The 27254-nt window shown below is 33.0% G+C and overlaps 1 protein-coding gene and 1 long non-coding RNA gene across 7 annotated transcripts in view; one reads left to right on the forward strand and one right to left on the reverse strand.

The window, feature by feature from the left end:
* The window catches only part of LOC145725279 (homeotic protein spalt-major-like), a 149539-nt gene that overhangs the window by 61016 nt on the left and 61269 nt on the right, over positions 1-27254 (reverse strand). The gene's annotated exons all lie outside the window — the stretch shown is intronic.
* On the forward strand, positions 3461-4230 carry LOC145725287 (uncharacterized). The gene is made up of 2 exons (XR_014177219.1): positions 3461-3905; positions 3958-4230. It is a non-coding gene; the product is annotated as an uncharacterized LOC145725287 (long non-coding RNA).

Genomic DNA, 27254 nt, shown 5'->3' on the forward strand with positions numbered 1-27254 from the left:
CAGTGATTTTGGAAGGAATAGGGAAGGGTTTGGGAAAGTGATCGCCAACCTTCATTAAGAAAGCCGGCATATGAAGAAGAAGATCTTTGGTCATGTTCTCTTTCTTTTAAAAAAACATTTTGTAAAGTGAAGCCATGAAATGTACTATATTGAAAGATACAAATTTAAGCATTCCTTATACTGTGAGAGCTATATTATAGAACGGACAGAATAATGTATTTAGCAACACATTTTATTGAAATTTTAATTTTTTTTACAAGTACCTTCCTATAGTATAACATAATATAATACCTAAATCAGCTAGAAAATTAACGATTTTGATAAAAGCAGGTTGCTTTGCTATAAACGAAACGATTCAGTACATTATTATGTATCATGTGAGATCTTACAAAGTGAACATGACATGAAAAGAAGGTTATACATTCATAATACACACTTAATTGGGTTATTTTCTGCCAGCTTGAACGTTATAAACTTTTTCTTGCAGCATTACGCTTTCCAATAATAAAGTCCGAAATATGTTCCTCAAAAGCGCAATTTCTCTTTCCATTTAGTAGATACAAGCACGACGATTTCAATTATCCGTTCAGAAGTCTTCCAGACAATTAAAAGACTATATAAAAAGGAATAAATCCGATCTGGCAAATTGCTTGTCACGGCGCAATGATGTTTATTCGCCATGGAGCTATTAAAACATTAATGGCGCGTACTATAATTGTAATGACATGAGTAGCTTAAGAATGCACTATCTCGCTGTTTTGGCACAACATCTACGCGATTAAATATCAACTATTAATTTAAATTTAGTTAGTTACTCATCTATTCGTGCATATCAAAATAGATTTAGATTAATTTTCTGCCTAGTTCATTTCATTGTCGTGCTTTCTTCCATGCGCCTCAAGAATTTGTTGGCACTCTCTCGTTTGTAGATTTGCATTGATAAAAAAGTTTGAAACTACACAGAGTGTATGCCTCCCACTTGGTAACCTCCATCGAAGGAGGTAGAAACCGCCATTAGACTTAATATTATTCAAACGTTAGCTAGTTATAGCATTATTTTATCCGACGCGTTCTCATGTTCTGTAAAAGGGATCGTTTGAATCAATGAGAATCATTTACAATTACAAACTTTTAATCTGTTACAAATAAGGCAGCACACAGAGAAACGAGCGGATAATACGATTCGTACTGTTCTCGGTACGGATTTTTCTAGCACGGCACTACTTAGCAAAGCAACTCTCGGTTAATTAGTGAAGAACGGAGATTAGGGTGCACCAGTTCAAATAAATTTGCTCGTCGGTTATCAGGAACGTGTTGGAGGCGCGATGTCTCCGATGATATTTTCGTATGCGCTTTCTGAATTAATTTCATTCCGAGAAACTCTCGGGAATGATTTTTTTAAGGCGATTCAGCGACCGTGAATTACAATTTTTATCCTCCACGAAGTCCGGTTGTTTGTTGGGTTACCTTCTAAAATGCGTTTTCATCCACCCACCAACATATCTTCAGCATCTGCTCAAGAATTTTACTGTTGATGAGCAGTTTAATGACGGTCCATGTTAATAAGACGAGTGTGATTTTTGATCGTTTTACCGGATTGCTTTGTAGTAAATATCTGAATATTCCCTACTAAACAACTCATTAAAACACTCGAATTATCCACCATGTCTTGACAAAACTGTCACAATGGACGATAACATAAGAAACACTTAAATATAAAAACGTAAAGTTAATTTTTTCAAACTTTGAAAAATATTATGTTAATTATTATTTATATTAATATTATGATTCTTATGTTAACGTTGATTGTGACAGAGACAAACCGTTTTTAGTTTTCGACAAAATGTCAAATTTTAAGACATATTACTAGACGTACGTAGTAAAATATAATAATATACAGTGCGTCCCAAATTGGTTAAAACTGTCATTTTCTTACTCTAAATAGGTTTTCCAGGCGATTTTGTCCTTGACTGTCCTCTCAAATTGTATTTCTGGCAGTTCAAACTTTGACACCGCTTTTCTCCCTGACTGTACCAAATTTTAAGGTGTTTTTTCAGGTTATTAGATAAGAAATTTAATCTCAAAAATGTGGTTAAAACTGTCATTTTCTTACTCCAAATGGGTTTCCCAGGCGATTTTGTCCTTGACTTTCCTTTCAAATTGTGTTTCTAACACTTCAAATTAACTATAACACCGCTTATCTCCCTGACTGTACCGAATTTTAAAGTGATTTTTCAGGTTATTAGATAAGAAATTTAATGAGGATTTTAAAAATGTGGTTAAAACTGTCATTTTCTTACTCCAAATGGGTTTTACAGGCTATTTTCTCCCTGACTGTCCTTTCAAATTGTATTTCTACAAGTTCAAACTTTGATACCACTTTTACTACCTGATTGTACCAAATTTTCTAACGTTTTTCTAGATTATTGAATAGGAAATTTAATGATGATTTCAAAAATGTATTTAAAACAGTAATTTTCTTACTCCAAATGAGTTTACGGACGATTTTGTCCCTGACCGCTTTTCTCCCTGACTGTACCAAACTACATGTATTGGGATCTCAGTATGGGATCGTGGAGTCTTTTGGTCGTTGGCTATTAATATGGCGATTATAATTTTATTAGCACCTTGTCTAAACAATTGGATAGATGACAGGCCAAACCACTTCCTTAGATTTTGCATCCAAGAGTTTCTTCTTCCACCTTGCCCTGAAGAATACTGAAGGCGATATTTGTCGTGCCTCATCAAATAACCAAAGTATTCCACTTTCCTTTTCTTTACCATGAATGTGACTTCTTGCTGTTTGCCAATTTTTCTGAGTACTTCTTCGTTTGTGACGTGATCCTTCAGAGAACACGCCGATATAACCACATTTCAATGGCCGAGATCTTTTTTATAAGTTGTTCTGTATTTACATAGACCAAGATCGTGAATATCTAGTAGTGAGACGTTTGTTCCTGTAAATATGTTTTGCATTCTAACAAAAGTTGATCCTGGATTTCATTTCTATGGTCATGTCCCATTGACTGTGGACAATTGTTCCTAAATATGTATGGTTTTCAACGAACTCTATGAGTTGTTTGTTTTTGAGATATTTTTATTTTTAGTCCGAATTCCTCGGATATATCTTTCTGTAATAAGATCTTCAAGACTACTAGCTATGATGGCAGTATCGTCCGCGTATCTAATGTTATTGATGAGTTCTTCATAAGGCGCCTCCTCAAAAATAGTTCTGGTTGTAATTCTAGTATCTTGACCTGTAGTTTTGTGCTTAAAACCACTATATTATATAATTCATATCATTCAGAAATTGCTCCCTCACATACAGTTGTTGAACCTCCAGTATAGCATCCAAACTATCACAACTTGTGAAATTAGTCAAACTTATTGTTTTTTTTTTCACAGTCCATTACTTAATTATGATTTTCTTATTCCAGGACTTTTTTAAGTCTAAAAGCAAGCTTTGCGATAAATGTTCACAATTTTCGGACATGATTGGAAGAAACTGACATACTACGCCCATGTATAGAATGAATATTGCACCTGGAAGACAATATGATATGCGGCAAACTCTTTATAAGTGTTACCAACTTAAAGACTTGAAAAACTGCACAGTCAATGACACGCTATCATTAGCATATAGATTGCGGTTTTCAATGGTGTTGCCAACGTTGCTCGTAATTTTCGTAATGAAAAAGATGCGTTTTTTATAAACGAAACGACGTGTTGTCCGTCAATAGTCGACACATTTTACGATACATTTATGACTGTTAATTAACGCGGTTGTTTTAACGCGTAGTTCCGACATACGATAGAGGCCCTCCATCTTTAATAGCCATCGGCCAAAGAAATTTCACGCCGTGTTTCGAGTCTATCTAACACCTTGTATTGAACGCCGTAGGAAGGTAAGGCTGAAGGAAAAAAACAACTGTTTAAGCTACCTTTAACTGGTAATAGTTTTCAGCTTTTTCCAGTCTTACTAATTTCCGTTCGCTTTCTCAGGAGCTACTTACAGTTAATGTTCTTTTCGAATCGGTTGTTTATGGAACGATGAAAGCCCGATAGGTGAGATAAACACTCATCACAGGTTGATCATCCGGTGTTTGTAAACATGTGGAGAGATCTATGCACTCTACACGCGGTTCTATCTAGACGGATTCGATGCGGTCAAGGCTGCGAAATGGTTTGACAATGTTTTAGATGTTTAAAAATAAACGAGATTAGCCACTGTTTGCTTTTGCCAAAAGTTTGTTCGTCATACCAACCATAATTACTGATCACACTTTTTGTGTTGCATGCATTCCTTAAGAAAGTCGATCATTGCAGCACTTTTATTCGCCAAGCAATCAATTTCTGTATTTGCTTCTGAAATTACAGTATTTTTTGGCATTTTTTCAAGAAAGATGGTCATACAAACTTATATACAGTGCCTTATCCAAAAATAAGTTCCTAGACTCATAATAGTTTACAAGGAAATAATCTCGGAAATATTTCAGGTCAAAAATGGTCAAAGTTTCTCAAGGTTTCAATTGGGAAAAGCTTCCAAAAAACAGAATTAAATAGGAAGACGATTTGACAATCTTTCTCCATTCCGACCTTAAAATGATACAACAATTTTGTATGAAATAAGCACAAAAACTAAAATCGACTATTTTTCAAAAAATATTGCAGATCATCAATCAAGTTTTCAATGTTAATTTCTAAATTATTATAACTAATTATGTGTATTATTTTTTGTTTTGTCATTATAAAAATATGTTATTAAAACCATAAAGTAACATTAGTTATCACATTATAATAAAATAGGTTTTGAATGGTAAATATCTTGCACTTTCTCAACTTAGTGTGTTCTATCAATTAAGTCATTGAAATAGTTATTTACCTAACAAGTGCGGGAAGTAATACTTTTCTGCACGCTGATTGCAGTTAACCAAACGACGCAAAGCAGATTTCGGTCCGCTATCGAGTGCGGAAAAGACACTTTCCGCACGTATTAGGTAGAATATTTTTCCTATACATCTGCAGAAAACTACAATGCGAACATTAGCAATTATTAGTGTTTATGTCATGATCTATGTAGATGAAGGGGTTACAATAGAAAACCAGTCACGTTAATATTTTGTCAGTTTAGATTTGAGACGTCAAAATATTTTTTCTACAATTACTACCTACCATACTATTCAGGCAAAACGTAAATTGTAATACATTAACAAGTAGTTATTAAACTGAGCATGAATATAACGCTAAATTAAACTATAATAATTCAACGAAAGACATTAAATTGTCAATGCTACCAAAATACTTTACCGCACTAGAGCGGAAAAGTGCTACTTTTGCCATAAAAAATCATGCGGCAAAGTACACTTTTCCAAACGGTGCATTTAGAGGTACAAGGTGCTGAAATTGACAAAAAAAATCAATTTTTGCAAATATCTCCGAAACCTTTTATCGTACCGAAATTTTAGTACAGTACAGACAACAATCTTATCCAAGTTTAGACAGTTAGCAACATGTCTAGCTGATTTTCTACATTTTTAGAAGTTTTTAAAGATAATCTAGACTTTTGACAACATGTTCAACTAATTTTAGATCGATGTCAATGTTTTGAGATGGCTCAAAATGTTTAGAATTTTGTAGACACTTTCCAGCAAAGTCTAGACATTTGACAACAATCTTATCCAAGTTTAGACAGTTAGCAACATGTCTAGCTGATTTACTACATTTTTAGAAGTTTTTAAAGATAATCTAGACTTTTGACAACATTTTAAACTAGTTTTAGATCGATGTCAATGTTTTGAGATGGCTCAAAATGTCTAGAATTTTGTAGACACTTTCCAACATAGTCTATACATTTGACAACAATCTTATCCAAGTTTAGATAGTTAGCAACATGTTTAACCAACCGTTTAGACAATTTTAAACATTTTCAGTTAAGTCTAGATGATTTTGAACAGTTTTTGATTATTTTCAAGATAATCTAGACTTTTGACAACATGTCCAACTAATTTTAAATTGATGTCCATGTTTTAAAATGCCTCAAAACCTCTAGAACTTTGTAAGCACTTTCTAACATAGTTTAGACACTTGACAACAATCTTATCCAAGTTCAGATAGTTAGCAACATATTTAACAAACTGTCTAGACAATTTTCAACATTTTTAGACAAGTTTAGATGATTTTGAACAATTTTAAAAGCTTTCCAGGATGATTTAGACTTTTGACAACATGTCCAACTAATTTTAGATTGCTGTCAATGTTTTTGAGATGGCTCAAAATGACTAGAACTTTGTAGGTACTTTCCAACATAGTTTAGACATTTGACAACAATCTTATCCTAGTTTAGACAGTTAACAATATGTTTAACAAACTGTCTAGACAATTTTCAACATTTTTAAGCAAGCCTAGATGATTTTGAACATTTTTAGAAGCTTTCCAGGATGATCTAGACTTTTGACAACATGTCCAACTAATTTTAGAATGCTGTCAATGTTTTGAGATGGCTCAAAATGTCTAGAATTTTGAAGGCACTTTCCAACATGGTTTAGACATTTGACAACAATTTTATCCTAGTTTAGACAGTTAGCAACATGTTTAATCAACCGTTTAGACAGTTTTAAACATTTTCAGGTAAGTCTAGATGATTTTGAACATTTTTAAAAGCTTTCCAGGATGATCTAGACTTTTGACAACATGCTCAACTAATTTTAGATTGCTGTCAATGTTTTTGAGATGGCTCAAAATGTCTAGAACTTTGTAGGTACTTTCCAACATAGTTTAGTCATTTAACAACTATCTTATCCAAGTTTAGATAGTTAGCGACATGTTTAACTAACCGTTTAGACAATTTTAAACATTTTCAGGTAAGTCTAGATGATTTTGAACATTTTTAAAAGCTTTCCAGGATGATCTAGACTTTTGACAACATGTCCAACTAATTTTAGATTGCTGTCAATGTTTTTGAGATGAATCAAAATGTCTAGAACTTTGTAGGTACTTTCCAACATAGTTTAGTCATTTAACAATTATCTTATCCAAGTTTAGATAGTTAGCAACATGTTTAACCAACCGTTTAGACAATTTTCAACATTTTTAGACAAGTCTAGATGATTTTGAACAATTTAAAAAGCTTTCCAGGATGATTTAGACTTTTGACAACATGTCCAACTGGTTTTAGATTGCTCTCAATGTTTTGAGACAGCTCAAAACGTCTAGAATTTTGTAGGCACTTTCCAACATAGTTTAGATAATTGACAACTGTCTTATCTAAGTTTAGACAGTTAGCAACGTGTTTAACAAACTGTTTAGACAATTTTCAACATTTTTAAGCAAGCCTAGATGATTTTGAACATTTTTAAAAGCTTTCCAGGATGATCTTTTGACAACATGTTCAACTAATGTCAGATGGTTGTCAATGTTTTGAGATAGCTCAAAATAGGCACTTTCCAACATAGTCTAGACATTTGACAACCATCATCCAAGTTTAGACAGTTGGAAAAATGATTTTTTGGATCACCTTGTATAAGGGAGGATAAGAAGAGTCACTATGAGGATCTTAGAGATACAGATTTGGTTAGGAGAAAAGTTGCTTAATAAAATGACATTTCGGTAAAAACATCGACTTCTTTTTCAGTTTTTGAGATATTTTGAAAAAGTGAATTTTTTTGGTTTTATTTTTTTGTGAGGTTAATATTGGACATAGACCAATACTAATTATACTTTTCCAAAACTACTTTTTTAAAGCTAATTCCCTCGTTTCTTTTTTTTTTCACAAAGAAAATGCTGATTTAAAACAAGAAAAGTAAAAATGTTTAATATTTTGCAATAGATTTTGTCTTTAATCGCTAAAAGGGCAAGATAGCTTAAAACTATTTACTAGAAGACTAGACTAAAGCTATTCTGGATCACACAATAATAAGCAAATTTTTTTTTTTTAACTTTACATAAACGCTATTTAGGACATAGGAGAATAATACTTTTTAAACGTGATTAAAATCCAATTTAAAGAAACAGCCGCTCAAAAAAAAAAAAAAAGCAAAAAACTCGCTGTTTCATTCTTTTTGACAAGCAGTTTGTTTGAAGTAGTACTTTTAAAAAAGACCATTTGCATCAAAGTCGGTAAATATGTTTACCAAATGACAAATTTGTAGCCTTTTTTCTAATATCTCTAAACTACATAACAATTGAATTTAAATAACACTAAGCAACCAAAAGTTTATCATTTTTGCCATGAAACAAATAGGATACGACCTTTGTTTATGATGTTTCAACTTTGAATTAATCACTAATTAGTATCATTATATCGCATATATATTGAAAACAAATTTTCATTCGTCAGAAAGTAAACCGTAGATTAACTAGCATATTTGTAATGACAAGTATTAATTGTTGTTAATTATACCTTGATCGACAAATTAAACGATTTTTTTGCCGTGCATCTTTTAATTGCACCACATTGTTACGTGTAATTTTTATAATTGATTTAAGAACTTATTACAATACGCTTTTAAACTGATATATTATTAGCGTGGAGGTATAAAAAATTTGCCGCAGCCTTTTATTGTTGTTGTGAAGGTCTTTGTTAAACGCTACCTCGTGCATCAAATTACATTTGTTTGAAACTGTTATGGAAAAATGAAATGATTGTAAGTCGTTAATGGCTCTCATCCTATCGTCTTTATTATGTTTAGAAAATGGTAATTAAAACTTGACATTCTATTGAATTTTGAATATGGAAAGCGTATACAATCAGAACAATGTACAATGTAAAATAAATAACTTTTAAATGAACAAATTAATACACCTTTTAAAGAACCTGTAGTGTCGTTTAAATATAGACAGAACGTTTCTAAAATAACTCAAGACATTAAAGGCCTACTATAAAGCACAAGATCATAATCTGAAACCCATAGTTTATGCATTATTTTCACTTTACCGCGTAATATCTACATTTTTATGGTTGTTTCGATTTTAATGGCGTTTATACTTTGCTTTAGTTGCTTAAAATGCCACACGCAAATACGGCCGCAAACCGAATTATGGTTTTTTGCTCTGCACCACAAGAACTAGTATTGTTTGTATTAAGAAATGAAATACGCCTTTCAAACTTATGTGCAATGTTCTTATTAATCGAAATAGAGTAATTTCTAGTTATAAATCTAAAATTGCATGTAAGTTTTAGAAAAAAATAATAATAATAGACTTTCCTTTTGTTTGCAATCCCACTTAAATAGGTCATTTAGTTTTCATCTTTTTGGACTGTCGGCCGCAATGTCGATTTGAACACTCACCTGAAAAAGAAAACAATAATAAGAAAAAGTGTTCAATACAATGTAAAACAGTTAAGTAAAGACGGAAAGATTAAACACTGACAGTTTGAAGACATAAGTCAAAATTCTACTGATAACCGTAAACTGGCATTATCTACTAATACACTTAATGTGACTAAAAAATGTTGTGTGTTTCTTTACATCTTTCAAATACACTTTATCTTGCTTGCACATGTTGAATCCAATGTAACTAACCCATGATGTCACATGAAATTTTTTAAACCGCAATAACGGAAGTGGTAGAAAAGTGAATATGATGCTGGTCCTAAAATAGTCTAAATCTAATTTTTTTAGATCATTTAGGTCGAAATATTTAGTGTATGATTAATAATTTGGTTCAGGAAGATGAGTAATTGTAAAAATCATTTTTTGCATGAAAGACAAGAACTCCTACACAATAGAAATGTTCTTTGAACTCGGAAATTAGTTGCAATGTTGTCAAACTGACAAATTCTACTAATTTGATTCAAAGTGTATTATCATTATTATCAAACTGACAAATTCTACCAATTAGGTTTAGTAGAATTTGTCGAGTCAAGTAGAGATAGGCAGTCCTGGATATTTTCGGATTTCTTCTCTTTTTGGTTTCTGGTAAAAATATGACGTATTTGGCATTGAGAATATTGACATTTGGTGTCCTGTCAAACTGTCAATGTTGTCATTCAATTCAAAATTCACTGTTGTTGTCTTCGTTCTTTGCTGACTTAACTAACCACCGCATACTTATTTACTAATTTTATTATTGTTATTATCGATGTTTTGGAGTTTCAAGTTAACTATATGGAAATCAACAAACACAACAAAAACAAACAATATAAAACGTGCATTTTGAGGTTATGTGTTGATTAATTTCAGTCTTCTTCTCCTCTTTTATGTTTTTTCTCGATGACGTTTCTTTCTTACCAGAAAACTTTCTAATTTTGGAAAATTTCCTCTGTAGAAAGTTTTTGCGTGCCCTACTCTAGTTTGTTGTCAATGTTGTCAAATTCAACTAATTTGGATCGAAGAGTGTTTGAAATATTACCAAACTGATAAATTCTACTTATTTGGTTCGAATAGTTTTTGGAATGTGACAATGTAAATTATGAGTTTAAAGTTGGAATTTAACTAATTTCCGAGTTCAATGTCAAAATTTAGTTTATTTTCGAGTTTGAAGTCGGAATTTCAGAAAAAAGTCTTTAGCCCTTCTGCGCTTTCGTACAAAAAAGTGTTAAAATTAACAATAAATTGAATTTTTGTAGAGGAAACGACTGGTAGCGCTTATTTCATTGGCTATCCATTGGCATATAAAAGTTTATACAAAGTGTGGCAAATAAGTTAGTTATTGACAAAAAAGTCATAAAAAAATAGTCAACTTTGACGCTCTCTAGCGGCCAAACCGTCTAACTTATCAACCCATGTTGGGAACTTTTTAGGAAGGTCTTTCCATTGGCTCTCCATTGACGCATAAAACTCTAGCAAAAATAGTGCAATTAAGCGAGTTTTTGAATACTAAACAAAAGGATACACCAAAAAAAATTGGTCAAAGTTGAGGCCCTCTAGTGGCTAAACGGTACCACTAACCAACCGACTTATCTACGTCAATGGAAAGCTCATTTCATTGGCTGTCCATCGACATATAAAAGTATATACAAAGTATTACAAATACTCGTGTTATTTACGGTTTACTGACAGGGTGCCCCAGAAACACTTTTTGACTGGTTAGGGCTAATTTGACCCTGGAAAATTAAGAAAACACGGTTACATGAGCCACCAGGTCTACTACGATGTAATGCATAGAAATTTCTTGAAAAACCGATTTTGCAAGTGACAATTTTTGGTAAGGGTCAAATTTGCCTGAAACACCACCACTGGTTCCAATGGGTTTTGCGTTATGTTGGCCACTTAGTGCAAGCGAAAATCGACTTTAATGATTTTATTTCTACAGTTTTGTTACGGCTCTAAATTTTACACTCACTGTGCTAGGTTTGTGCCAAATATCAGGGCCTGACCGATTTAAAAAAATCTCTCAAAGAAGTTAGAGTGGTCACAGTCAAGAAAAACGTTTAGTTAGCTTTGAAGCCCTCTGGCGGCCAAACGAAGCACCCTATCAACACAAACGGCCATATTTTTGGAAATCCCATTATATTTTCTATCCATTGACATATAAAAGTCTATACAAAGTGTTGCAAATAAACGAGTTGTTTGATAATAAAGACAGTTTTGACTGAATTTGACAGCTACTACTTTAACCTTCAATAACTCGATTATTTTGACAGTTACAGGGTGGTTCGATGTATCAATTTAAAGAAGCTTTTAGAACAAACCTTGTATAACACAAAAACCAAGAAAAAAACGCTTCTTGATATGCATAAATTAAAATTATTGTTTTGGAAACTGAAAATATTAAATTTCACATAAAACGGTAAATATCTCAGAAACGGATACAGAAAAGTGTACGACATGAATACACGAAATATGTCTAGAATATGACGTAGAATCGAAAAATGCAATAATATACAAGGTGTCCCATTTAAACTAAACTCGTTGCACGCATATTTTCTTATTTTTTTTAAAGGGTTTCTTTAGACTCTCCTGTCGTGGTAATTCAGAAAATTAGTGGGTGCTGTTAGGTTAGGTTGGAGAGTTATTAGGAATTACTGGACATTAGAAGGAATTAGTGGACATTATTGGGTAAGATGGTTAAGCGATTTTAAAATTAGTGGTACAAAGTGATAGCAACAAAGGTGTGAACATTCTAGAATAACAGTATTGATCTGTGCCATGCTGCTAAAATAAAAATGATCTACTTGAACGAAATAGAAATTAAATTACTGTAATGAACGTTTACTAGAATGATCTTTTCCCTTATGTAACGAGTCTGACAGTACATTTCAATTCAAAATGCCTAAAGCAAAACAGTTGTATGGTACTGTTGTGTTTCTTTATAATTTGAAGCTGTAGTCAACTAAATAATAAAACACAAAATACGTAGAAAAACATTGAACTAAATCGAATCTCACTAAAACGATAACATAAGCGTGAATAATGATATTTAAATTGAATTTAAACACAGTACCTCCTAAAGCAGAATTTAGGAATGACACTTTGAAAATACCAATTCGTTACAGTTGTCTAAAGCGTAAAATACAGACACCCAGAGTAGGTAATTTTAATTGTAGTGACAGAACGTACACATGTCCAAGTTGAATTATTGGCCTGGCTCGTTGGCCAACTTAAACAAACGCTTATATCCGTCATATTGAATTAATACCATGCAGGTATATATCCATACAAAAACACAACACAGCAGCGTGTAGTAAGTGAATATTGCAATTGTTATTCCAGGCACATTGGTAAGTTATAAGCATCAATTTAATACGGGCTATGGGTTGTCGCCGTTTTGCGTTTTTATGAATGTCTACAGGATCGAATTTAAAAAATAACCACTCACACATTTTTATGCTAACCTGTATACTACACTTTAAAAATAATAACAATGCAAAATTGCAAATAATCGAAGAACGATATCTTCTAAAAGTAATTTTAAACGTGTTTCTCGAAACGAAAAAAATTAAATGCCTCTCTGTACGATCGCTGTGAGAATCATCATTATCTATGCTCATTGCGATCGATGTTAGATTTGAAAGTTTTTTTGTGTGTTAATTGTTTCAAAAAGTGTGGGATTCAATTTGCCCTCAAATTGGTTTTGTAGTATTCAAAGTTCACCAACTTTAAGATCATAAAGGAATCAAGATGATATTGGAAAAAAGTGATGATTTAAAACCGATTACATGCCAATCATATTGGAGTTTTAATTTTAAACATTTTATGGTTGATTTGGTGAAGTAACTTTTCTCACACACCAACAGGGTAAAATGTCTAGTTTTAATACAAAACAAAGCCGGTTATACAGCAAACAAAGACGACTTTTATGACAGAACAAATCTTAGTAATCATGCAAAACAGACCGTATAAAATTGATGGCGCTCAGTTGATCAGCTTCATATGACATCTTATTTCCCTAAAACTTTTTATGAGAAGAATGGAAGCGGTAGACAGAAGCCGGGTTATAAAACAACACCCATAAATATTCGATACTCGGTTGAACATTGACATACGCATGCCGACTCAAATTTTATTAATGCCATTCCGTCTTTGCAAAGCGGCTCTCGAAATTATGATTGCACATGATATTCTTAATCAGAAAACTTGAAACTTTTCCAAGTTGGAAACGCTACATTTAGCACATTGGTTCTTCTCGAGATCTTTACTGTAAACAAAAACTTTACCTTTGGGGAACGACAACCATATGGCCCGAAATTAAATCTCTGTTTTGGTTCGGTTAGGCACGAGACAAAATCCGAATAGACCTGGAATATTTGGAAATGTGACACACGCTCGGTTTACTTTAAGAGGGGCGAAAACGGAAAAATTACTTCCTCGTGCCTACCGTTCCCTACGTTGAAATCGGATTATTACTTTTCGGAATTTATGAGGTTTTAAATTTTGGGAACTTCCAGAGAAATTAACGGCTACGGGGGTGATAAACGCATGACATATGGCCCGATGTTTTCAAATAGAAGGGTTTTTAGTATTTTTAGTTTCCTAGACGTGCCACATTTAATCATAGAACGGTATTCAGGACAAAGATTTAGTTTCTTAACTTTTTATTACGAAATTGTCAGTAACCAAAACCGCATGAATATTGTACATTTTTCACATTTTATTTGCATAGGAACATATTTCATCTCTGAAATTGTCATCCAGTAACCAAAACCGCATGAATATTGTACATTTTTCACATTTTATTTGCATAGGAACATATTTCATCTCTGAAATTGTCATCCAGTAACCAAAACCGCATGAATATTGTACATTTTTCACATTTTACTTGCATAGGAACATATTTCATCTTTGAAATTGTCATCCAGTAACCAAAACCGCATGAATATTGTACATTTTTCACATTTTACTTGCATAGGAACATATTTCATCTTTGAAATTGTCATCCAGTAACCAAAACCGCATGAATATTGTACATTTTTCACATTTTACTTGCATAGGAAGATATTTCATCTTTGAAATTGTCATCCAGTAACCAAAACCACATGAATATTGTACATTTTTCACATTTTACTTGCATAGGAACATATTTCATATTTGAAATTGTCATCCAGTAACCAAAACCGCATGAATATTGTACATTTTTCACATTTTACTTGCATAGGAAGATATTTCATCTTTGAAATTGTCATCCAGTAACCAAAACCACATGAATATTGTACATTTTTCACATTTTACTTGCATAGGAACATATTTCATCTTTGAAATTGTCATCCAGTAACCAAAACCGCACGAATATTGTACATTTTTCCCATTTTACTTGCATAGGAACATATTTCATCTATTTTTTTTCTAGTAAAGTAATACTGAACGAACTTCTTATCATCTTGAAGATTGCAGGCCACTTTTATGAACAAAAGACACCATTTGGGTCCATTAAATTAGTTGTAGCTTAATCCTACTAGTTCGACTCAACCCTAGAAGTAATAACCTCAGTGTTCAGTAGTTGATAATCAAAAATTGATCTCTCGATGTTCTTCTTGAAATAGGCTTTCAGCTTGTTTTTCCAGCTTTAGGGAGTTCCTTGCGACGTCGACATCCAGCTATCCCTCCACCTCTTTGGTGGTCTGCCTGGCGGTCTTCTAGAGTGTGGTCTTCCGTCTTCCATTCTGTTGATATGTTGATTCCACTCTCGCCGCCTCTGTCTCGTCAATCTTACAATGTTCTGTATGTTCCTGTTCCTGCAGATTCGCCTTATTTCTTTCTTCTGGTGTCTGCCGTGGTTCTGCTGGTGTCTGCCGTGGTTTCTGTTGCATATGTTATTGGCGTTACGCATGATTTATATATTCTGGTTTGTGCTTCTATTTTCAGAAACTGGTTTCTCCATATAATGTCTTTCAAACATCCGGCTATACTAGAGGCCTTATCTATTTGATTCTTTACCTCAGATCTCCTGTCTTGGGATTCCTCTAAGTATCTGAAGGACATCACCTGTTCTACTATTTTGTCGTTAACAGCTAGTTTGCATCTTCTAGGTTCTTTTGCTACAACTAGAAATTTTGTCTTGTTTATCGCAATCGACATAGTGTAGCGTTTCGCTGTCAGGTATAATTGATGAAGTAGTCTCTGCAGCTCATCTTCGTTTTCTGATATAATTACTGCATCATCCGCGTAGCACAGCATTGTTAGTTCTGTAACCATGCTCCGAGTTTTTAACGTCTTTTATTAGTATAAAAGTTAGTATAATATGCTGATGATGCTTTTAAAACGACCACAATTAGTCAAGTTTCGATACAATTTCTACTACTTTTAAGCTTAAAATGGCTTTTAAATAAGATTCTGTCCATCCAACCCATCTTTTTATACACTTTTCTCATCTTCACAGCTTCTTTGTTTCTTACATATTACGTATAAAGCTATGAAATCCCGTGAAAAGCAAACAAAATCATTCCAAATCAATGCTCTAGAGTCTAGACAAAGATAGTGTCAGTGTATCAAAAACGAATGTAACGATATTTGATAGTTGGTCACAAGATTAAGGACCATTTGCACCGACATATTCAAAATCACCCTAACCTATAAGTTTTCATTTGACTGTGACATTTTGCGTATGACTTGTCACAGTCAAAGCACAACTTAGCCTAAATGAGACTTCACCAATTTCCTGATTAAAAAATAACTGTTAAGTGACGTCACATCGGTTTTGACATATTGACACATGTCACTTACAAAGTTATGCTTCATCTTTGTCTAGACTCTAGAGCCCTGATTTTTTAACTCTTTTGTTTCAAAAGAACTCAAAAATAAGTTAAATACGTTTTAGACAATATTGAGATGCATAGTCTAAAATTACTTTTGAGTATACAGGGTGGTTCATAAAAGCGTGGCAGATCAAATATTATTTTTTTTAAATAGAACCCTCTATTTTCTCTATGAAATTTTAAAAATTTGTTTTTGCTAATAATGTCATATACCCAAACCTAATAAAAATTTAAGTTTTTACTATGCTGGAAAATTGTCTGTTTCGGCATTTTTTCTAAAGGTAGGTTAGGTTAGGTACTGATATAATACTGATATTTGATGCAAACTTTCTACAGGGATGACAAAAAAATTTATCCAAATAAATTTGCGTTAGATGCTATTTTTAATTTTTTTCAATATTCTTTGACTAATTTTAAAAAACTAAGAAATCTCGATTTTCTAAATGGAACACCCTGTGTATTTTATTTTCGTTTAAACACTTCAACTTTTATTATGTAGGTCATATTAGTATGTCTGCGATTTATTTACATTTTTTAACTTTTACCTTTGTTTTTTGTTATACAGGGTGTTTTTTTCGTATCTTGCTTCATTTTCGAGAAAAAAAAAATCCTTGCATGCCCTTAAACAACATAAAAAATAAATAAATAAAGCTTTTGATTATTAGTTTATTTTTGTTTATTTTTTATGTTGTTTAAGGGCATGCAAGGGAATGTTTTTTATTTTTTTTGAGATAAATTAATTGAGATTTTGGAAACTATAAGAGATACTCAATCAAATGCAGTTTTAATTATTTTGAGTTTCCGAGTATTTCCAAAGATATCTCAAAAAACTGAAAATTTAATTTTTTTTTCTATTTATTTATTTTTCTATTTTTAGCCGACTAAATAGTGCATATTATATTTATATAACTTAGGAATTGCTTCATAAATATGACAAAATAATTCAATAGAAACTGATTTTACTTTAGTTGCTTTTTTTGCTCATAATTTCTGACATGTGTCGTCGGCATAACGCAGGTTGTTGCTTTCCACCAATTAAAATAGTTCTTCTATAAGTCACTCTTAATTGCCATCTTTTAGCAAACGGAAACAATGCTACCCGAAAAAAAGGATATTTCGTTCGTCACCATATTGTGCTGACATGACAAAAAATAAAGTGACTAAACCAAAGCTGGCAAACATAATTAGTAAATTTTGACACAGTTAATTGAAACAGTTTTTAACATTACGAAGCAATTTAAGTAGACGCCACCCACTGTCTGAGTGGTGTCTATTATTTCCTGGCCAAATGCCAGGCACCTTTGGATATGATATTTATCTCCCGACATCGATTCTGTCACTTTACACGTGGCTTGCGGTCTCAACAGTTCTTTATGCGAAATTAAAAGTTGTTTTTTAATTTCTGTTCCAAAAATAAACGTTCGGTCTAAATAAACTTCCAAACCGCGCTTTCTAAACACCACTAAGGGCACGTTTAGATTTATGAAGGTCTATTTTAGACGATAGCTTCTTCACACGCTATAATGCTGATAAAATCGTTTTTCGTCTAATTTCCACTAAAACCTCAATTCGTACTATCCAATGGGATTAACTCAATTCACGTTGAACACAATCCACCATAATTCTTTACTCCAGAGGACACTTGCCAATCCTTGAATGGGATACGTTGAAATCATTAAGTGGTGGTAAACGGGGGGCCCAAAAAACGAAATTAGTATTCGCCGCGCCCCATTCAGTTTACTAATTCTGAAAAGACCGACCACCGCGGTCTGATGTCTCGAATTCCGGTTCAGCGGGCCCATTAAATTAAAGTGTTCAAGTTGTAATTTTGCCCGTAAACCGAATGTGACAAAGTCAGAACGCGACGCCTAAATTTTGACTGACGCCTCAGCTTTTCTTGTTTTGGAAAACGTTCTTGTTGGCTTTTTAAGCAGAAGCTTAAGATGCAAAATTGATATTCAAGTTCCTAGCATTAAGAGTGTAATCAATATCCAATATTTTGAAATTTTAGTTTTAAGTAACGCAGTCACCACCCAAAATGTGAGTTGAGTTTTAGTTAGTCGATTAGCAGCATTTAAATTCTATTTTTATTTAAAATAGAACATTTCTGCCAATAGTTCTGATTTGTTTTTGAATCCATTTTGTAGTAGTAAAGATTATACGAGTAGTCCCATGTAGTTTGTTTAACTTAAATATTGAGAACATAGTGAATTAACAGGAAAACTTAATCAAGTCAACCTTTTGTTGACCTATTATAGTATCAAGACCAGGACAACACGTAAAGCAGTCTAGAACAACATTTAAACATCGGCAGAACAGAGAAGTACCACCTAATTAACCAACACTGAACAATAATGTATTTGCTTAACAACCACTTAGGTGTTTAATTGATTTTACCTACGACCTCAGTGTAAATAGCTATTTACGCATAATGAACCTCTTTACGCACAGTTGTAAATAAAACACACAGCTGTAAAAAAAGCGCACAGTTTTAAGATGGGCTACAAACTATCGCTCTAATGCTGGGAAAAATTGATTTTGTTTACATTTCTTCCTTTATCAGAGTATATTAGATGGATATCATCGCGTAATGCATACAGTTTTAAGTAACTACCACTTCGTTTAGAATATTATCTGCAATAGCAAACACATCAAGTAATATTACTGAAAGTTTTCCCTTTCTTCTTATTAACAGTAGTCACCGTAAATAATTATTTAAATAACATGATTTCTGATTTTTTTTATTACGATATTATTTTTTTCTTTAGTGGCATATTACCTATGATTAGTACAAATATGATGTCAATACGTTGAAAATATACTTTTTTAATGAAAAGTTACTCTGAATTATATAAATTGCGAAAACATGACTTTCCATTTGGTCGTAGGTAAAGTACGTAATAGTACGTCACACGTGCTCTAAGGTTCGATTTCTTACGTTACGTAGGTTACGATTTCTGTGACTGTGATTCTGCCAAAAATTCAGTTTTAAGAAATTTTTGAGATTACAAAGATGAAACTACTGACTGAATGAAAGAATTATTCGAAAGAAAAAATTAGAAGAGCAAAACATACCCTAACCTAACCTAACATACCATGAAAATGTTTTCGATATTTTAGTGATTGAAAAAATTGTTTTTGACAATGTCAACTGTCTTTTACAGTTGTTTTACAGTGTTGCAAGCCAAAAAATTGAATTATCAAAGTCACGTGACGTGTATTTTACAATTTAAACTTTTACAACTGTTTAAATTTAGTTTTTTCAATTTTACAAAGTTTTAACTGCGTTTTGAAGGTCACGTGACTGTTTTTGACAATGTCAACTGGCCTCTACAGCGTTGCATGCCAAAAATTGAATTATCAAAGTCACGTGACGTGTATTTTGCAATTTAAGTGTTTACAACTGTCTTAATTAAATTTATCAATTTTCCAGAGTCTAAATTGCGTTTTAGTAATCAAGTGACTGTTTTTCATAATGTCAACTGTCTTTTACAGTAAGGCAAGCTCAAAAATGTAATTATCAAAGTTACGTGACGTGTATTTTGCAATTTAAGTGTTTACAACTGTCTTAATTAAATTTATCAATTTTCCGGAGTTTAAGATGCGTTTTGAAGGTCACGTGACTGTTTTTGACAATGTCAACTGGCTTCTACACCGTTGCATGCTCAAAAATGCAATTATCAAAATCACGTGACGTGTATTTTGCAATTTAAGTGTTTACAACTGTCTTAATTAAATTTATCAATTTTCCAGAGTTTAAGATGCGTTTTGAAGGTCACGTGACTGTTTTTGACAATGTCAACTGGCCTCTACAGCGTTGCATGCTCAAAAATGCAATTATCAAAGTCACGTGACGTGTATTTTTACGCACTCATACAATTAAACACTCGCCGCTACGCGGCTTCGTGCGTAACCGTTAACCATATTGTGCGTAAAATGCGTCTTACAGCACTAGTTACGTAATATACTATTTAAGGGTTTAATTTAAATAATGCAAAAAGTTCAAGATGATATGCGTCCGCAAGTGCTTTGTTCTAGACTTTTAATACAAAAAAATGTCATATGCGAGACAAGAACAATGCTGTTTGTCATTTCATAGCTCGATGGAGAAGATTTTAATAGTTTTCAAGTTTATGACTGAAATGTGTTCAAAATTGTTCAATTTCTACTCATGGACCTATAAACAAGCATTTAATATGATTTAAAACTGTATTAACTATATCAGTGCTTTTAAGCAGGTTTTTGTAGTTTTATAGCTTTGTGGAGTGGTATTTGACAGTTACCACTATTGCGACCGATTTAAATATTTCAAAATCGACGTATTACCAATCAAAAATGTAACTTATGAAGCTATAAAGTGTATTTTACTTTGGTTGAACACTAATTTCCCAGCTAAACGCTTTTCAAGTGATTATTTTAGTTTAATAACTTTATAGATCACATTTTGTCAGCACACGTTTGTAACAGACTCAATTCGGTCCGAAACACACATTTGTATATCAGTAAACTGTCAAAATTGTATTCACAGACCTATAAACAAGCATTACCTATGATTTGAACTGTCTTTAAGCAATGTTTTATAGTTTGATAGCTTTATGGAGTTGTATTTGATAGTTACGCCGTTGTGACAGATCGAAATATATCCACAATAGACAGTTACACGTTACAAATGCCAACAACTCATGAAACTATAAAAAGCATTTGCATTTGCAATTGTATTGCTTTTAAACAAATTTTGTATTTTTGTAGCTTTACAGAGCGGCATTTGACATATTGAAATATGCTGAAAATTAACAGATACACGTCTTAATATGATTTAAGACTGTATTAACGATATCAGTGCTTTTAAGCAGGTTTTGTAGTTTTATAGAGTGGTATTTGACAGTTACTACCATTTTGAGGTATGCGTTGAATTTGGGAAGAAAAAATTCATATTTTGTTTTTCTCTAGGTTGCACCGTTTTTGAGTAAAAAAAAATATACATAGTCCAAAAGCTATTGTATAAATTCAATTTAAAATCATAAATTGTTGAACACAAAATTAAATTCAACAAATCTCTTGACAAAACTAATAATTTTCCAAGCGAACGTATTTTTGAAAATTACCAAAAATTTAAGATGTTTGTGGTGTTTAAAGAAATTGTGTTTTCTTCGTTGATACCGATTTGAGTAGAATTTTCACACGTTAGTAAAACAATTACATTTACACACCAATACCAGAGGTGCATCATTTTTTCTTTGTTGGTTGTGGATGGTACATTAGAAATTTTGTGAAAATTTGCATGGTTAGGTGATGAGTAACGCTCTATTGATTTAAAATAGTTTCATCATTGCCACTTGTAATCAAAAAGTAGCAGCAACCTTCTATTTTAAATGGAACACCCTGTATCATATTATTGTAAATAAGACATGAATTGCGTGCAAATGTGACAAACATGTTTTAGATATACCTAAACCTTACCGATTTCAAAATAAACACAAATCTGTGAAACATTTTTACTTTTAGGGCAATATCTTAATTAATTAACTTTAAGGTTAAAGTACATTAATTATATTTGTCCCAGTTTTGTATATTTACAGTAAATACCATAATTCTTCACAATTTAAGGTTTATTTTGAAATCTATAACATTTAGGTACTTATATGAGCATGTTATATAATTGTAATACAATTTTAATGGCCTTTCATTTACAGTAATACAGGGGGTTTCATTAAAAAAACAGAACTTTCAATGTTTTTCACAAAAACATTAGTTTTCAGTCACTCTGTACAAGTTTATAATAATAGATAGGCAGCCATTATTAAATTATGAAAATGTTTTCTTTCTACAATGTAAAATACCCGAACAAGAACAGTATTATTGATGGTTTTCAATACAAAATTCAGTAAGATAGTCATAAAGTTGTAGTTGCAAAAAATGATTAGAAACAGATTGTGATTTGAACTTAAGAAGACTAGAACTTAAGAAGGCTAGAACTTAAGAAGACTAGAACTTAAGAAGATAAGAATCTACAGGGTGTTCCACTCAAAATAAATAACAATCCAGCAAATAACGTCCAGATCTCCATAAAACGTCTAAAATACTATCTACTGTCAAACACCCTGTATGTGTTTTTTTTTGTTAGATATCAATTTTATTTTTTTAAATTGAGCAATCAATAGAACACGAACCATTGAATTAATGTTTATATTTGGCTCATACTAATTGCTACTCTATAGCAAGCAAAAAACCAAATTTTCGAACAGTTTCCCTGAAAAACATCAATGGACATCTGGTGTCAATCAAATGTCAAAAACTTCTAGTTATCAATCCAACAGTCGTCAACTTGTTTTTAAAGCAACTTTTTTATTATCTTTGTGATTTATTTTTTGTTGTCCTAACCTAACATCATCACTATCAAGTACACTAATTCAGAATTCAAAATTGTCAAGTAAACAGTGTTTCATCACTTTTTAATGCTGCGACAACGTTTCGCCTTTAACTTAAATAAAACAGTCAATTTGTAGTTCGGTACCATTAAAATTAATGGCAGACTAGGCGGTCATTAAAAGGTACTTGACGTGAAATGACATCGACGTAACCACTAATGAAGTCACCAGATAAACGGACAACAAAGTGGACGCAACGATAGTTTGAAAAACATGCCTTATGTTTTATTGATTTTCATCTACTGGACTGGATTGATTTGTTAGTGAGAACATGCAAGAACATTCCACCGAGTTGGTGGGACGTTTGATGATCAATTGAATATTGTTGAACCAGTTTAAGGAATCAATAAGGCACATGTAGGATAGCGATGAGGAGCGAATCACTTCGATTTCAGATTATCGAGAAGTAGTCGTGACGGTGATTTTTAAGCAGCGCATGTGAACTCGAGAAAGTTCGTGGCTGACGAGTACGTTTGTCATTCAGATTACATCACCGGCGACAGAAATGTCAATGAATTGATTTATTGATGTCACGACCCAGTCACTTCCATAAATAAAACATTTCTTTTATAATTGCGAATACCAGGGGCGTTTTTGCAATTTATGATGAGTGCAAACTTTTTGACTCCAGCAGTTCAACCAGCTTTGATATTATTTCTCAGAAAATGTGTTCTCTAGTAATCGATTCGCATTATTGATACCAACATATGGAGCGCAGACGGAAAGTACTTATATACCTTAATAAGAGATAAGCTGTCTTAAATAATTCATACAATGTTCCTTGATAATAGCTGCTAAGTTGAGTCTCGTGCCATCTGTAGCATTAAAGCAACATTTTTTCATTTCTAAACTATTAAAAGCGAAAGCTTTATTGATATTTATCTCAACGAACACACCTTCAGACTAACGGTTCGTAGTTATCTACACAACATTCGTATATGGGGAATACCATACATCACCCGAAAAATAATTTATGATTTTTACAAGAATTAATTGATGATATTAATGGTTCGATTAAGGCAGAAGTGAAAAATGTACGGTAATTTATTTCTTTCAATGTTACGGATACTCAGTTTCGTGGTGCGTAATGTGTTTATCGAGTCGATAGATTTTAATACTGATATGCGTGGAATTTTTCAACGTAAACAGAATTAATGAAGTTTGTTCGTACAAATTTTTTTATATTTCTGCCAGAGATGATACAGTGAGAAAGAGAGAATTAAAGTGTTTTTATTTTCATATATGCTTTAGCTAAATTATTTTAGTTTCAAATGATTTCACCATTGTCTACAGCTACTTATTGGTACTTGACGAAAAAAGTAAGTGGCATTCTGAGAAATATTTTATAGAAGTCAAAATCTGCTAAAACCTTCCTTTCAGTAAAATTATTATCTAGCCAATTTTCTTTATTTTTAAACACAAATTGTGAAGAAAAAGATTACTGTTAACTGAAACGTGAGCATGTTCTAAAAACACTTTTCTAGATACATAAAATTATCCAAAAAGCACTATACTTATAAAGCAAACTGATTTCAAAAAGCCGTGGATTGGGATAAATCAAAATATCTAAGTTTAAGCCTTAAAGATGAATTTACCTAATTTTGGCTGAGGCTCAACACAACATATCTTTACTTCCAAAAATGAACATTTTCTGAAAGCATATTAAAAAATTAACTTTTCTGAATTATTTCATTGATATCTAGGAAGATATCAACTATAGAAACTTGTTTAAATACCTAGACAGAGCCTGATCAAACCTGGTAAACTGAAATATTTTCTGAAGATGAAATTGCAGAAATGTTTTTGCAAAATCAGTTGCTTGGGAGATTTGGATTGTTTCCCCATTTTTAATTTCATTAAAAACGCTTATAACCTTGTTCTTAACAAGGCTTAAAAATAAGTAAATCCGAAACTAAAATAATGGTAGTTAATAGACAAGACAACAATTCTGCATAAATATGAGAAGTTGCAGACTATAAATAATTTTAACTGTCTTGATTCCTTAATTACCAACAACTGGGAAATGAGAAAGCGAAATGCGCCGTTGTCTTACTATGGCAATATCAGCGACTATCAAGTTAAATAAAATATGGAAAAACATATCTATCGACGGAAAAAGAGATAAAAGGGTTTATAGACGTACAAAGCTGCTAACCAGAATAAATCGCATATATCTGCACTACTTTTGGGGATATATCTAGAATATTAAGAAGAATGGAACAACTAATCATAGAAGAGAAAGTAGAAGGCAAACGCCCAAGAGACAGATGTCCAATTGAATGGGTAGAGCAAATAAAACTCTTATAATATGAGACTGCATGAAACAAAGAACTACACCAGATATGCAAGCATAGAATCAATTGCTGAATCAGATATGAATGGTGCCATTACTAAAGATGGACAATTTTCAGAAAATTATTTTTGAAGAAAATGCAAAGCAAATTTTAGGAGAATTCAAGAGAATGATGACGAAAATGCTAATAAATGCACATCAAAAACAACAATTCAGGCAATTTTGTCCATTTGGAAATTATAAAATGGCAAATACCTGTGTGTTTTTTGGAGAAACCACCCTCTAAATCGTGTTTACTGCTCCATAGAGCCAAATTTGACAATTCTGACGTTAAGGAACAATTTTAATGCTTTTCTTACGACACGTGACAGCTGTTTTAACTGTCGAAACCCGTTTATCAGTGACCTGAAACTGTATAAAATTAGAAATAGTTGCTAATTTGAGGAATTACACTGGAAGTTGTGTCTAAAGCTTCATGGAGCCAAATTTGACATTTGGAACGTTAAGGCGCTTTCTTTCGACCCATGATTTCGGATCCAAATGCGTTATGATCTAAAAGTCACGTGACACCATAATTATAAAAATCACACGGAGGTCACGTGACTTTTCAACTCCTCCAGCTGTCCAAACTCTCTCACCAGTGACCTGAAAGTATAAAATGCCAAATAGATCTTCTTTGAGGAATTGCACTGCAAGTTGTGTTTACAGCTCCATGGAGTCTAATTTGGCAGTTCTGACGGTAAGGAACACTTTGATCCTTAACCTCACAACTGTCAAATTTTGCTCTATTTATTCAATGGCGCTCCAGCCCAAATCGGGGCTTGGCTTCCTCTATTTTCTTCCTCCAGCCATCCCTGTCCTCCGCGGCCTTTCTCCAGTTTGGAGTTCCGAGCATGGATCGAGCGTCCCCCTGGATTTTGTCTGCCCATCTCGCCCCTGGTCTTCCAACCGGTGTTTTACCTTCCAGTTTTTGGTTGAAAATCCTCTTGACTCTTCTATCCTCTGCAAATGCCCGGCCATTTAAGTCTTTGTAATCTTATTGTTGTCGCTAGGTCTGCTTCTACGAAGAGCTGGCAGACCTCGTGGTTGTATCTTAATCTCCACTGTTCGTTTTCTTGGACCGATCCATATATTCCGCGTAAGATCTTTCTTTCGAATGCGCTCACCATTGTTTCCATAGCATAATTATAAAGTTTTAGTTTGGTTTTCCTGTGGATATTCCCTGATCTGATTATGGCAGAAATGTGATATACTTTATTGGCATTACTGATTCTTCGTTGGATCTCCTTCATCTCGTCCCGTTTGCTGGATAGGTTCCAGCCTAGGTAGGTAAAGTCATTGACCACCTCAAAGTTTTAGTCGCCTATTGTCATGTTCTTCTCCTCCTAGTGCTTCGGGTCTGTATTAATACTTTGGTCTTATCTTCATTCACTTTTAGGCCCACTTCTTCAGCCGCGCCTTCTAGTTGTATGTAGGTTTCTTTCATTGATGTTAGGTTTCTTCCAAGTATGTTTATATCATCTGCATAACCAGCTAGTTGGGTGGATTTGTGTATCAGCGACGCGTTGGTGTCTACCGCGGTTTTCCTTACTGCGTATTCTAATGCTAGATTAAAGAACATTGGGGCGAGTCCATCTTCCTGCTTGAGGACTTGGTTTATTTTAAATGGATCTTCACCCGGCTTTCAGAGCTCTCCATTGTTAGTCTTACTAATTTTCGTGGTATGTTAAGCTTTTCTCTGTTTATGCTGTCGTATGCCTGTCTGAAGACCACGTAGAGTTGGTACACATCAATGTCATATTTCCAGCATTTCTCCAGAACTTGTTTTACTGCGCATAATTTGTCTGTGGTCCATCTTTCCTGGTCTAAAACCCCCTTGGTATTCGCTAATAATGTTTTCGGCTAGTGGTTCTAGTTTGTTTCAGAGGATGGTTGGGAAGACTTTATATGTTATGTTTAGTAGGGATAATTTTTACATTCTAGCTTGTCTCCTTTTTTGTGGATTGTACAGATGATGCTGGTTCTCCATTAGGTCTGTTACCGCTTTTGCTAGTGGTGGTCCTCCATGTTTTATTAATTCTGACGGAATGTTGTCCATACCTGGTGATTTGTTGTTATTTAGCGACTTGATTGCTTTTCTCACCTCTTTTTCAGTTGGGGGGTTGTTGTTCGAGTACTCTTTGGTCTTTGTTGGTGGCAAATTTTGCTCTATAGAATTATATGGTACAGGGTGATTGGTTATATTTGCTCTCGGCCGGAAGACGAGATTTCAAATGCATACCCCATTGTATTATTTGATATTCTGATTCCGGCTAATATTCGCAATATTTAACATTATATACCTAACCTCAACACTTTTTAAAATTACAAATTTTTCTGGAATTTCAAAAAACTTTCCGCC

This window comes from Ips typographus, linkage group LG2 (genome assembly GCF_016097725.1).
Source record: "Ips typographus isolate SLU linkage group LG2, UJ_Ityp_2.0, whole genome shotgun sequence".
Lineage (NCBI taxonomy): Eukaryota > Metazoa > Arthropoda > Insecta > Coleoptera > Curculionidae > Ips > Ips typographus.